The following is a 13,791-nucleotide window of genomic DNA, read 5'->3' as shown; positions in this document are numbered from 1 at the left end:
TGCACATGGCAATCTTACCTTGCGCAGGCGTGTACTATGGAGGACAGAGAATGAACTTCAATCCAATGATGCAGCCAGCGGGTAAGGAAAGGGTGAGTCAAACACCCGAAAACCCCGCCCCTATGGCTGAAGATTGTTCCCTCCAAATTCAGGTGACAGAGTCCCTTTAAAGTCCTTAATGAAATTTGCGGCAAGATAAGGGCAGACACCTCTGTTTGAGAACTCATAGCTTATTGCGCCTCTATGCCTACAGAATATAGAACATTTAATAATATTGAGGACTCTAGTGATTCTCGTCCGCCGTCTTGTTGACTTTCCCTGTTGCCCTCTTTTCGTGTGCGGGTTGGATGGGAATGACAGCGCGGTGAGAGGAAAGGTGATTTTTCAGCAAATACTGAGCGCCTGTCAGCAGAAATGATGAATGCGGAGACGTGGCGAGCCAGGCCAGCGTGTTTGTAAGCGCCACGGTCTCATTCCTGAGCCCCCTTAATTTCACATTGCTTGCAGAAGCCAGACACTTAAAATTCCCATGGATTTGATAGGAAATCAATCCAATAATACTCTGAGGATTCACTAGACAATAAGTGCCTTCAGCGGGGAGAGTGGCCGTTCACACGTGGATTTCTTTCTTATATTTGACAAGTATGGAGTAATGTTAAGTTCACGACTTTCATATTGGTCTGGAAAATGATTGACGCAGAACACAAGAAAAAATGTCTGCCCTCCGGCCGCCTCTGATCCTGCAAATCGTTTCTTGGGTAGAGAGGTGAGCCTAGGGTTGGTCTCTAGAACACCGGGGGAGGCGAATAAACGTTTTGGGGCATGTTATGACCCTGGGGTCGTTTCGTACTGGCCAACTGTACTGGAACATCCGGGAGGCTCCCGGGACAGTAGGTAACTCATGTGGACCCCTCTAAGGGTATGTTCATACTTAGCGTTTTTGCTGTGTTTTTTTCCGCATGAAATAAGCAAAGTATTGGCAGGAGAAATGCTGCATAGATTGTGGATTTTTTTTACATGTTTTTTTTAAATTTGTGCCATTTTCTCTTTAGATGTTGGAAAAGCCTCCTGCCTTAAAAAAAGCACATTTTTAAAGGCGAAAAATTTAGCAAGCATGAAAAATGCATGTAATCTTTCAACTGCGTTTTTACGGTGTTTTTTTTTTTTTTTTAAAGTTGCAATTACAATGAAAGAATTGACATACTGCGTTTTGAAGAAAAAAAACGTGAGTCAAAAAGTACAACAAAAACATATGTAACATGGGTGTGAGATTTAAGACGTCTGATTTATTTTACTGTTACTTTAAAATGCTGCAGAAAAACCGCATCAAATATTCTGCAGACTGTGAGCCCTCGCGGGCAATGTCCTCCCTCCTTATGTACCCGTGTGCCTTGTTTTTTGCTCATGTTTAATGTATTTGACTATATTTGCCCCCTTTTTCACATGTAAAGCGCCATGGAATAAATGGCGCTATAAAAATGTATTATAATAATACAAGTGAACAAGTCCTAAAACCATTTGGAAGTGGAAATGTTTTCTTGTGTGTGGCTCCGGGATGCTTTGCCATCATACAAGTATTTTAGTCTTGGGAAAATGGCATATCGAAGTGGGTGGGTATGGGTTTTAACCCCTTACCAATTACCACAGAAGCATGGCGCACGTTAGATGAGGGTGTATGGAACAGTCTGAGGAGGGTTTTTACCACGAACAAAGTATATTTTAATCAATAGATCTTGGAATAATAATCATTTCCACAATTGGATGTGTTTAAATGAAATGTTCCTGTGCCGAGATAATCTTATAAATGTGCCCCTGCTGTGTACTGTGTAATGGCTGTGTCTGACCGTACAGGGACATGGTCTGATCATATCACAGCTCCTGGGCAGGGGAGGAAGCATGGAGAACATACAGACATTACAGCAGGGGATCACATATAGTTTATTTCTTTGATGTGAAATATTTTTGAAAAACAGGCAGGAAAATTCTTTATCTCGCAAAAAAGAATCAGCTATGATCCCCTGCTGTAATGTCTGTTTATTCTCTTTTGCTCCCTCCCTGCCCAGGTGATGTGGTATGATCAGACCATGTTCCTGTATGGTCAGACACAGTACACAGCAGGGGAACATTTATAAGATTATCTCGGCACAGGGACATTTTTTTGAAACACATCCGATTGTGGAACTTATTATTATTCAAAGATCTATTGATTACAATATTGATTAAAATTTGCTTTGCTCGTAGGAAAACCCCTTTAAGCACGGCAGATGTTGGCTGTGTTATACATCCTGCATTTGGCTTCGATCAGTGCTGTTTAATTCTGTAAAAGTCATTTAAATGGTGCCATTCTGGTGGTGGGCCAAGTCAAGCACCGAGGTTCTAACATGTAAAATCTGTAATGAGCCACGGGGCAATCGTAACATTGGGCCTGCACGCCCCCTCAGGCACCAGAGCGCCCCCTCAGGCACCAGAGCTGACCGGCTTCTGCACCCCTTGTATATGTTCTCCTGGCTGAGAGCATGGTGAGACTCCAGGGATCTGTAGCTGATCACATTTATTTGGGGCACTGCTGTGCGTGGGGAAAAACAAAATGGCTGCATGTTGCTACAATAGTACCGTAGCCCCTCCATTCTCCAGAACGATGGGGGGTCCCAGAGGTCGGACCACCACAGGTCATAAAGTGATGATGTCACCTAGCAATGAATAATTCTTTACTATGTTTCCGTATGGAAAATGAACCTCTCTACCCGGGGTGACATTTCATCGCGTCGCTGTCATGCCGCAGGGGAGAGGGGGCTGTGTTCCTGCCAGATATTTTCTAATCAAATCTAGTTCACCTGATCTTTGGTATTAATAGAGAATAAGGAAATGTTACAGGAGAGCAGACGGGAAGTCTACGCTGATGTTACCGGCTGCCATCGCCATAGCAACACAAGACTATACTGTGTGCTAAGTGATGTAAGGAAATAATCGCAAGAGGCAGATAGCTCCTGTCATGTAATAAGTTACCGTATATAGGGCAGGAATTGGAGACTGAAGGCCGCTGGGGCACGCGGTAGCTGTATCTGTGATTCCATGACATACGGCGCTGTTAGTATCAGTGATTACATACGGAGTTGCTACGGAAAGGCATGGGGAAATTGAGCAAAACGGGTCGCTTATAGCAACCAATCACAGCCCATCTTTCATCTTTCCATAACCACTTCAGAAATGAAAGCTGCTCTATGATTGGTTGTTATGGGCAACATACCTTTTTACTGTTGACAGTTTTGACAAGTTTGCCTCCAACTTAAGGCTAGGTTCAGATTGCGTTAGGGCAATCCGTTTAGCGCTAAGCGCTAACAGATTGCGCTAACGCAATGTCTTTTTCGGGGTCGCGTTTAACGTCCCCGCTCTCGCAGATCCCCGATCTGCGAGAGCGGGGAACAGACCTCGGGCGCGCATCACAAAACACCGGCACATCGCTAGCGCGTGCCGAAAATGGCACGCGCTAGCGATGCGCGTTCCCATTGCTGCCAATGGGTGCGCTAACGGACGCGTTGCATGGCGTTAATTTTGCCGTGCAACGCTGTTCGTTAGCGCGGTCCCATTAACACAATGTGAACCTAGCCTAAACCCTTTGGTAGCATTGACTGTATATGTGTGGTGGATGTGCGCTCTACCTGCTCCATACAACGCTGGTGCCGGCTGTGTCACCCAGCAGGCATTTACAAGTAACTAGGTAGCTCCGATCATAGCGGTTTAACCACATGAGAGCGAAATTTAGAAGGCTGCAATGTGGTGGCTGCCAAATTCTGATAAGAATATGGGCTCCTGCGACGTTTCGGTTCAACGTGTGAACCTTTCTCACCTTGAGCCGAAATGTCACAGGAGCCCATAACTGTTTTACTCTATTAAGAAGTGATTTCTTCATCTTATTTTGTACTATGTTGAGGATCTGTCTATGCCTGGAAGGTCCGGTACCCATTTTTTACCATACCGGCGGTCTCCTCTCGTCTCCAGGTGATGATGTGCACGTCCGGAAAACGGTAAGACGAGCCATACAGAAAATGACCTGGGGGATGATGTCAAAGCCTTTTTGACTGTTATCGAGCGGATAGCAGAGAGTGAGAGGCTACCCCAGAATAGTGGCCTGAGGTGCTGGCCCTCTATTTGACTGGTGAACCCCAAAAGGCGTATTACGACCTAGCCCTCCAGGATGCCAAAGAATATGGCAAATTAAAAACTTTAATTCTGGCGCGTGTGGGAGTGACAATGTCTGTAAGGGCTCAGCAAGTCCACCACTGGGCGTATGCTGGCAACAAACCCCCATGCTCCCAGATGTTTGATCTATTACACCTGGTTCATAAGTGGTTGCAGCCAGAGACTTCCACTCCAGCCGAAATGGTTCAGCATGTGGTCAAGGACAGGTTCTGCCTCTCCCTCCCCAGGCCAATACAGACCTGAGTTGCCGAGGGAGACCCCCAGAATGCAGACGACTTGGTCAGCCTGGTTGAGAGATACCAGGTTGTGGAGAAAACCCTTGGGGAAACCAGACCTTCCTACTTCCCCATACTGGATACCAAAAAAGGGCGGGCTCACACGGAGGGTGGCTAGACCCAGAACAGCGGGGTGTCCCAACCCTGCTGAGGGGTCACATGTTTTGAACAGCTGACTTGTGCATCTAACAGCCGCGGGTGGAATCTCAATCCACCTGCGGCTGTTATCCTATTAAATGCCGCTGTTAATCTCTGACAGAAGCATTTAACTTGCGATTACTGGAAGCGCGCTGGAAATCCTACCCATCCATCCACCACCTTTACCTCTTTTACAGCAGTCTAGCAACCTGAATATAACTCCCCAACCCCATCTGTAGATCCCCAAAAATCCCTTTTATAATCTCCCCATACGGCATGGTTCTGAGCAGGGCCGGTGTTGTGAATTCTGTGGCTGAGTTCACTTCTGTGGTCACAAGTGGTATTGCAGTCTCTGGGCTTCCTCCCTCAGGTGTTTTGGTGAGCTCGTTGGCTGCCTTGCTATTTAGCTCCACCTGAGTCTGTCTTCCTTGCTCCTTGTCAATGTTCCAGTGTTGGATCTGAGCTACTGCATCTTTCCTTGGGCCTGCTGCTCTGCTAGATAAGTGCTTCTAGTTTGTTTTCTGTTTTTTCTGTCCAGCTTGCTATTAACTTTTGCTGGAAGCTCTGAGTAGCAAAGGGGTGCACCGCCGTGTTGTTAGTTCGGCACGGTGGGTCTTTTTGCCCCTTTGCGTGGTTTTCGTTTTAGGGTTTTTTTGTAGACTGCATAGTTCTCTTTGCTATCCTCGCTCTGTCTAGAATATCGGGCCTCACTTTGCTGAATCTATTTCATTCCTACGTTTGTCTTTTCATCTTGCTAACAGTCATTATATGTGGGGGGCTGCCTATTCCTTTGGGGTATTTCTCTGAGGTAAGTCAGGCTTGTATTTCTATCTTCAGGCTAGTCAGCTCCTCAGGCAGTGCCGAGTTGCATAGGTAGTTGTTAGGCGCAATCCACTGCTGCTTATAGTTGTGTGAGGATAGATCAGGTACTGCAGTCTACAGAGATTCCACGTCTCAGAGCTCGTCCTATTGTTTTTGGTTATTGCCAGATCTCTGTATGTGCGCTGATTACTGCACGCTGTGTTGCCTGATTGCCAGCCATAACAGTACAAGGAGCCACACCAATGATTCCCAATAGAGGGAAAAAAGAAATCCTGACAGCATTTTTTTTTCTTAGCTCTGTCTTCAGTCTTTTTTTTCCCCTAGACATTAGAGTGCTTCAGGACACAGCTGTGGACATGGATATTCAGGCTCTGTGCTCCTCAATGGATAATCTCGTTGTAAATGTACAAAAGATTCAAGATACTATTGATCAGAAATCGATGCTAGAACCAAGAATTCCGATTCCTGATTTGTTTTTTGGTGACAGAACTAAGTTCTTGAGCTTCAGAAATAATTGTAAGCTATTTTTGGCCTTGAAACCTCATTCTTCTGGTAATCCTATTCAACAGGTTTTGATTATTATTTCTTTTTTGCGCGGCGACCCACAGGACTGGGCGTTTTCTCTTGCACCAGGAGATTCTGCATTGAGTAATGTTGATGCATTTTTCCAGGCGCTGGGATTGCTTTACGATGAGCCTAATTCAGTGGATCAGGCTGAGAAAAATCTGCTGGCTTTATGCCAGGGTCAGGATGATATAGAAGTATATTGTCAGAAATTTAGGAAGTGGTCAGTACTCACTCTGTGGAATGAATCTGCACTAGCGGCTTTGTTCAGAAAGGGTCTCTCTGAAGCTCTTAAGGATGTAATGGTGGGATTTCCTATGCCTGCTGGTTTGAATGAGTCTATGTCCTTGGCCATTCAGATCGGTCGTCGCTTGCGCGAGCGTAAATCTGTGCACCATCTGGCGGTATTGTCTGAGAGTAAACCTGAGCCTATGCAGTGCGACAGGACTATGACTAAAGTAGAACGGCAAGAACACAGACGTCTGAACAGACTGTGTTTCTATTGTGGTGATTCTACTCATGCTATTTCTAATTGTCCTAAACGCACTAGGCGGTTCGATAGCTCTGCCGTTATTGGTACTGTACAGTCCAAATTCCTTTTGTCCATTACCTTAATGTGCTCTTTGTCATCGTATTCTGTCATGGCGTTTGTGGATTCAGGCGCTGCCCTGAATCTGATGGATTTGGATTATGCTAAACGTTGTGGATTTTTCTTGGAGCCTTTGCGGTGTCCTATTCCGTTGAGAGGAATTGATGCTACACCTTTGGCCAAGAATAAGCCTCAGTACTGGGCCCAGCTGACCATGTGCATGGCTCCTGCACATCAGGAAGTTATTCGCTTTCTGGTACTGCATAATTTGCATGATGTGGTCGTGTTGGGGTTGCCATGGCTACAAACCCATAATCCAGTATTGGATTGGAACTCTATGTCGGTAACCAGCTGGGGTTGTCAGGGAGTACATGGTGATGTTCCATTTTTGTCTATTTCGTCATCCATTCCTTCTGACATCCCAGAGTTCTTGTCGGACTTTCAGGATGTATTTGAAGAGTCCAAGTCTGATGCCCTACCTCCGCATAGGAATTGTGATTGTGCTATCGATTTGATTCCTGGTAGTAAATTCCCTAAGGGTCGTTTATTTAATTTGTCCGTACCTGAACACACCGCTATGCGCAGTTATGTGAAGGAGTCCCTGGAGAAGGGACATATTCGCCCATCGTCGTCACCATTGGGAGCAGGGTTCTTTTTTGTAGCCAAGAAGGATGGTTCGCTAAGACCGTGTATTGATTACCGCCTTCTTAATAAGATCACTGTTAAGTTTCAGTATCCCTTGCCATTGATTTCTGACTTGTTTGCTCGGATTAAGGGGGCTAGTTGGTTTACTAAGATTGATCTTCGTGGTGCGTATAATCTGGTGAGAATCAGGCAGGGAGATGAATGGAAAACTGCATTTAATACGCCCGAGGGTCATTTTGAGTATCTGGTGATGCCGTTCGGACTTGCCAATGCTCCATCTGTTTTTCAGTCTTTTATGCATGACATTTTTCGTGAGTATCTGGATAAATTATTGATTGTTTACTTGGATGACATTTTGATCTTCTCAGATGATTGGGAGTCTCATGTAAAGCAAGTCAGAATGGTTTTCCAGGTACTGCGTGCTAATTCCTTGTTCGTGAAGGGATCAAAGTGTCTCTTCGGTGTGCAGAAAGTTTCATTTTTGGGGTTCATCTTTTCCCCTTCTACTATCGAGATGGATCCGGTTAAGGTTCAGGCCATCCAGGATTGGACTCAGCCGACATCTCTAAAAAGTCTGCAGAAATTCCTGGGCTTTGCTAATTTTTATCGTCGCTTCATCTGTAATTTTTCTAGCATTGCCAGACCATTGACCGATTTGACCAAGAAGGGTGCTGATTTGGTTAATTGGTCTTCTGCTGCCGTGGAAGCTTTTCAGGAGTTGAAGCGTCGTTTTTGCTGTGCCCCTGTGTTGTGTCAACCTGATGTTTCTCTTCCGTTCCAGGTCGAGGTTGATGCTTCTGAGATTGGTGCAGGGGCGGTTTTGTCACAGAGAGGTTCTGGTTGCTCAGTGTTCAAACCATGTGCTTTCTTTTCCAGGAAATTTTCTGCTGCTGAGCGTAATTATGATGTGGGCAACCGAGAGTTGCTGGCCATGAAGTGGGCATTCGAGGAGTGGCGTCATTGGCTTGAGGGTGCTAAGCATCGCGTGGTGGTTTTGACTGATCATAAGAACCTTACTTATCTTGAGTCTGCCAAGCGCTTGAATCCTAGACAGGCCCGTTGGTCGTTATTTTTTGCTCGTTTTGATTTTGTGATTTCATACCTTCCGGGCTCTAAAAATGTGAAGGCGGATGCTCTGTCTAGGAGTTTTGTGCCCGACTCTCCGGGGTTATCTGAGCCGGCGAGTATCCTCAAGGAAGGAGTCATTGTGTCTGCCATCTCCCCTGATTTGCGGAGAGTGTTGCAGAAATTTCAGGCTAATAAACCTGATCGTTGTCCGGCCGAGAAACTGTTCGTCCCTGATAGGTGGACTAGTAAAGTTATCTCTGAACTTCATTGTTCGGTGCTGGCCGGTCATCCAGGAATCTTTGGTACCAGGGAGTTGGTTGCTAGATCCTTCTGGTGGCCATCTCTGTCACGGGATGTGCGTGCTTTTGTGCAGTCCTGTGGAATTTGTGCTAGGGCTAAGCCCTGCTGTTCACGTGCCAGTGGGTTGCTTTTGCCCTTGCCGGTCCCGAAGAGGCCTTGGACACATATTTCGATGGATTTCATTTCTGACCTTCCCGTTTCTCAAAAAATGTCGGTCATTTGGGTGGTCTGTGATCGCTTTTCTAAAATGGTCCATCTGGTGCCCTTGGTTAAATTGCCTTCCTCCTCTGATTTGGTGCCTTTGTTCTTCCAGCATGTGGTTCGTTTGCATGGCATTCCTGAGAATATTGTTTCTGACAGAGGTTCCCAGTTTGTCTCGAGGTTCTGGCGAGCCTTTTGTGGTAGGATGGGCATTGACCTATCTTTCTCCTCGGCCTTCCATCCTCAGACTAATGGCCAGACCGAACGAACCAATCAGACCTTGGAAACATATCTGAGATGTTTTGTTTCCGCTGACCAGGATGATTGGGTGTCATTTTTGCCGTTGGCTGAGTTCGCCCTTAATAATCGGGCCAGCTCGGCTACCTTGGTCTCTCCATTTTTCTGCAATTCTGGGTTCCATCCTCGTTTCTCTTCAGGACAGGTTGAGTCTTCGGACTGTCCTGGTGTGGATTCTGTGGTGGACAGGTTGCAGCAGATCTGGACTCAGGTAGTGGACAATTTGACCTTGTCCCAGGAGAAGGCTCAGCTTTTCGCTAATTGCAGACGCCGTGTGGGACCCCGACTTCGTGTTGGGGATCTGGTTTGGTTATCTTCTCATCATATTCCTATGAAGGTTTCCTCTCCTAAATTTAAACCTCGTTTTATTGGTCCGTATAGGATTTCTGAGATTCTCAATCCGGTGTCTTTTCATCTGACCCTCCCAGACTCCTTTTCCATACATAATGTATTCCATAGGTCGTTGTTGAGGAGATACGTGGCACCTATGGTTCCATCTGTGGAGCCTCCTGCCCCTGTTTTGGTGGAGGGGGAATTGGAGTATATTGTGGAGAAGATTTTGGATTCTCGTGTCTCTAGACGGAAACTCCAGTATCTGGTCAAATGGAAGGGTTATGCTCAGGAAGATAATTCCTGGGTTTTTGCCTCTGATGTCCATGCCCCAGATCTTGTTCGTGCCTTTCATGTGGCTCATCCTGGTCGGCCTGGGGGTTCTGGTGAGGGTTCGGTGACCCCTCCTCAAGGGGGGGGTACTGTTGTGAATTCTGTGGCTGAGTTCACTTCTGTGGTCACAAGTGGTATTGCAGTCTCTGGGCTTCCTCCCTCAGGTGTTTTGGTGAGCTCGTTGGCTGCCTTGCTATTTAGCTCCACCTGAGTCTGTCTTCCTTGCTCCTTGTCAATGTTCCAGTGTTGGATCTGAGCTACTGCATCTTTCCTTGGGCCTGCTGCTCTGCTAGATAAGTGCTTCTAGTTTGTTTTCTGTTTTTTCTGTCCAGCTTGCTATTAACTTTTGCTGGAAGCTCTGAGAAGCAAAGGGGTGCACCGCCGTGCTGTTAGTTCGGCACGGTGGGTCTTTTTGCCCCTTTGCGTGGTTTTCGTTTTAGGGTTTTTTTGTAGACTGCATAGTTCTCTTTGCTATCCTCGCTCTGTCTAGAATATCGGGCCTCACTTTGCTGAATCTATTTCATTCCTACGTTTGTCTTTTCATCTTGCTAACAGTCATTATATGTGGGGGGCTGCCTATTCCTTTGGGGTATTTCTCTGAGGTAAGTCAGGCTTGTATTTCTATCTTCAGGCTAGTCAGCTCCTCAGGCAGTGCCGAGTTGCATAGGTAGTGATAGGCGCAATCCACTGCTGCTTATAGTTGTGTGAGGATAGATCAGGTACTGCAGTCTACAGATATTCCACGTCTCAGAGCTCGTCCTATTGTTTTTGGTTATTGCCAGATCTCTGTATGTGCGCTGATTACTGCACGCTGTGTTGCCTGATTGCCAGCCATAACAGGCCGGCTCCAGGTTTTTGAGGGCCCCGGGCGAAAGAGTCTCAGTGGGCCCCCCCTTTAACACATACCACGATTCATGATCGCATATAAACACAGCCATGTAGTATATAACACAGCCACGTAGTATATAACAGCCCACGTAGCATATAACACAGCCACGTACACAGCCCCGTAGTATATAGCACAGCCTATATAGTATATAGCACAGCCACATAGTATATAACACGGCCCACGTAGCATATAGAACAGCCATGTAGTATATAGAGACACTTGCCCCATATAGTGCTGCACAAACATTATGGCCCCATAGATGCTCCATACAGACACTTGCCCCATGTGGTGCTGCACAAACGTTATGGCCCCATACAGACACTTGCCCCATATAGTGCTGCACAAACGTTATTGCCCCATAAGATGCTCCATACAGACACTTGCCCCATTTGCTGTTGCTGCGATAAAAAAAAAAATCGCATCCTCACCTCTCCGACGCTGGAACGAGGAGCAGGTGAATATCGCGCAGCGCTGCCCTCCCCGTTATACTCACCTGCTCCTGGCGCTGTGCAGTCCCTGCTTCCTGGCGCCAGCAGCTTCTTCCTGTATTGAGCAGTCACCCTTACCGCTCTTATGGGAGGTGGAGCCGCATATTCATTACTGTAATGAGCGGTACCATGTGACCGCTCAGTACAGAAAGAAGCTGGGGAGCCGGGGACCTGCAGGGACCGCGCTAGCCGCCAGGAGTAGGTGAGCATAATTAGACAGCCCCCAGCCGCTCCCCCTCCCCTGCCGAGTCAGCTCCGTGATGTGCCGCTAGCTGAGGGCCCCTTGGGGAGCAGTGGTCCTAGGCACTAGCAGCTGCCTGCCCTTAACGGCGGCCTTGAATGGGCTCCCCTGTCTCACCAGGGCCCCGGAACTTGCCCGGGTATGCCGGGTGCTGATGCCGGCCCTGGTTCTGACCGGTCTGATGGGCGTCGTAGGGCTTGAGTCGGCGCCTCCTCTATTCCCACATCTGTGTCCACAGCGAAGTACATTTGTACAGGAACGTGATTGGGGTAGCATGTGGACAATGTAGGACCACTCATCCATATGAAGCAGGGCAGTAGGACGGTGATTTTGGAGGCGCTGAAGCAAGACCAATGACGTCCATTGGACTGGACTACGCTTTATTGAGTGGATTATGAAAGGTATTTTTTGGGATCTGCTGAGGGGGTTGGGGACTTTTATACACCTTGGTAGACTGCTGTAAAATAAGAATTAAAGGCGGTGGCTGTAGCTTATAGTGGGAAAACCTGGTGACAAGTTATCTTTAAAGTCAAAGAGTTCTTCAATACGAACCATGCTGATGCCAATGATTGTCTATGGAGAATATGGCTGTGTGAGTAATTTTAGGCACAATAACTGTGGCTGTAACACCGGAACCAGAGGTGTAGCTAGGGGTTTGGTTCAGGGGGTGAAACATCTGTGTGGGCACCTAACCAAGTAACCCTGATTACAACTGAGTGAAGCTATTGCACCCTAATAGTGGATGTAGGAAAACTTCAGCGGATGACCGCGAAGTTACTAAAAAAAAATCTATGCAAAGACCAACACTGATATTACCGCCACATGGTTACATATGATAGTAGATACCAGTCCTTCTGAGCATGTAAGTGATTTCAGTACATTTATAGATGGTGACCTACCGCTGACGTTCTCTCTGATGGAGTCGTTCACTTTTCCCGTGTTTTCCATCTGGCCCAGACTGACATGACAACTTCTTCCAGCTACAACTTGTCTGCAGAGAATATAACAAAGACACATTTCACTTCTCACATTTCCAGCACTGTCCCCATCTATACTAAACCTGCACAAACTCTTCATTCTGCTGATACTTCAATACTGAGCCGCTGCTGCCGTATGTGTCCCTATTACTGCACCTGCTCTATGGTTCTCGGTGCCTTCTAATTTTCCTCCTACTGGAGCCCTAGATTCCCAATTCATTGCACTCAGAAAGTATGATGTCAGCAAAAGTGCCCCACAAACACTGTACCATATCCCCACAGTGAATTCCTCCACGGTAACCTCCACACGCACGATATGATAATCCCCATGTACCCCACCCTTCAACTCCTCTGGAAAAGTATGATGACCCCAACACTGTATGATCTCATATCTGTTTCCCACACACAGCCCTCCATACAGTATAATGGGCCTATATACAGTACAATGGCCTCACACTGTATAATAGCCCCCACAGCCCTCCACACAATATGATGGACCCCACACAAACCTTCACACAGAATTGCCTGCATACAGTGTAAAGGCTCCCACATAGCCCTCCAAATATTATAAAAGCCCCCACATACCCTTCCATATAGTGGACCTCATAGTCCTTCATATGGTATAATACACTCCCCATAGTCCTCCATATAGTATATTAAACTCCTCATAGTCCTTCATACAGTGTAGTGCTCCCCATAGTCCTCCATATAGTATAACGCACTCTGATTGTCCTCAACATAGTATAATGCACTCCCCATAGTCCTCCATATAGTATAATGCACTCCCCAGAGTCCTCCATATAGTATTATGCACTCCCCATAGTCCTCCATATAATATACACTCCCCATAGTCCTCAATATAGTATAGTGCACCCCATAGTCCTCAATACAATATAATGCATTCTCCATAGTGCTCCATATAGTATAATGCACTCCCCATAGTCCTCCATACAGGATGATGTACTCCCATAGTCATCCATATAGTATAATGAACCCCCACATAGTACACATAGTATAATGAACTCCCTATAGTCCTCCATACAGTACAACGCACTCTCCATAGTCCTCCATAGAATTTAATTTACTCCCCATAGACCTCCATACAGTATAATGTACTCCCTATTGTCATCCATATAGTATAATGCACCCTCATATAGTACTATAGCACACATAGTATAATGCACACCCCATAGTCCTCCATACAGTATTAAGGCCACCAAAATGTTCTCACTGATTTAAACAGAAAAAATGCAATACTTGCCTCTCCCCCCTTGTTCTCCCTTGTTTTAGTGATATCATCACGCCCACTACGCTGAAACGTCAGGCGCCGAGGAAGAATGATGGAGAAGGAATCATCAACTGATTAACCCTCTCTCATCATTACTTTCAACTGGTTCGTCATCCATGATGCAGACCCACTTGAATGAGCTCCCC

General features: G+C 46.5%; 1 protein-coding gene across 2 annotated transcripts in view; it reads left to right on the top strand.

Annotated features, from left to right (window-relative positions):
• The window catches only part of RAB27B (RAB27B, member RAS oncogene family), a 267,644-nt gene that overhangs the window by 44,930 nt on the left and 208,923 nt on the right, over nucleotides 1-13,791 (top strand). The window lies entirely within an intron of this gene.

This window comes from Ranitomeya imitator, chromosome 1 (genome assembly GCF_032444005.1).
Source record: "Ranitomeya imitator isolate aRanImi1 chromosome 1, aRanImi1.pri, whole genome shotgun sequence".
Lineage (NCBI taxonomy): Eukaryota > Metazoa > Chordata > Amphibia > Anura > Dendrobatidae > Ranitomeya > Ranitomeya imitator.
This window is presented reverse-complemented; position numbering and strand designations above follow the sequence as displayed.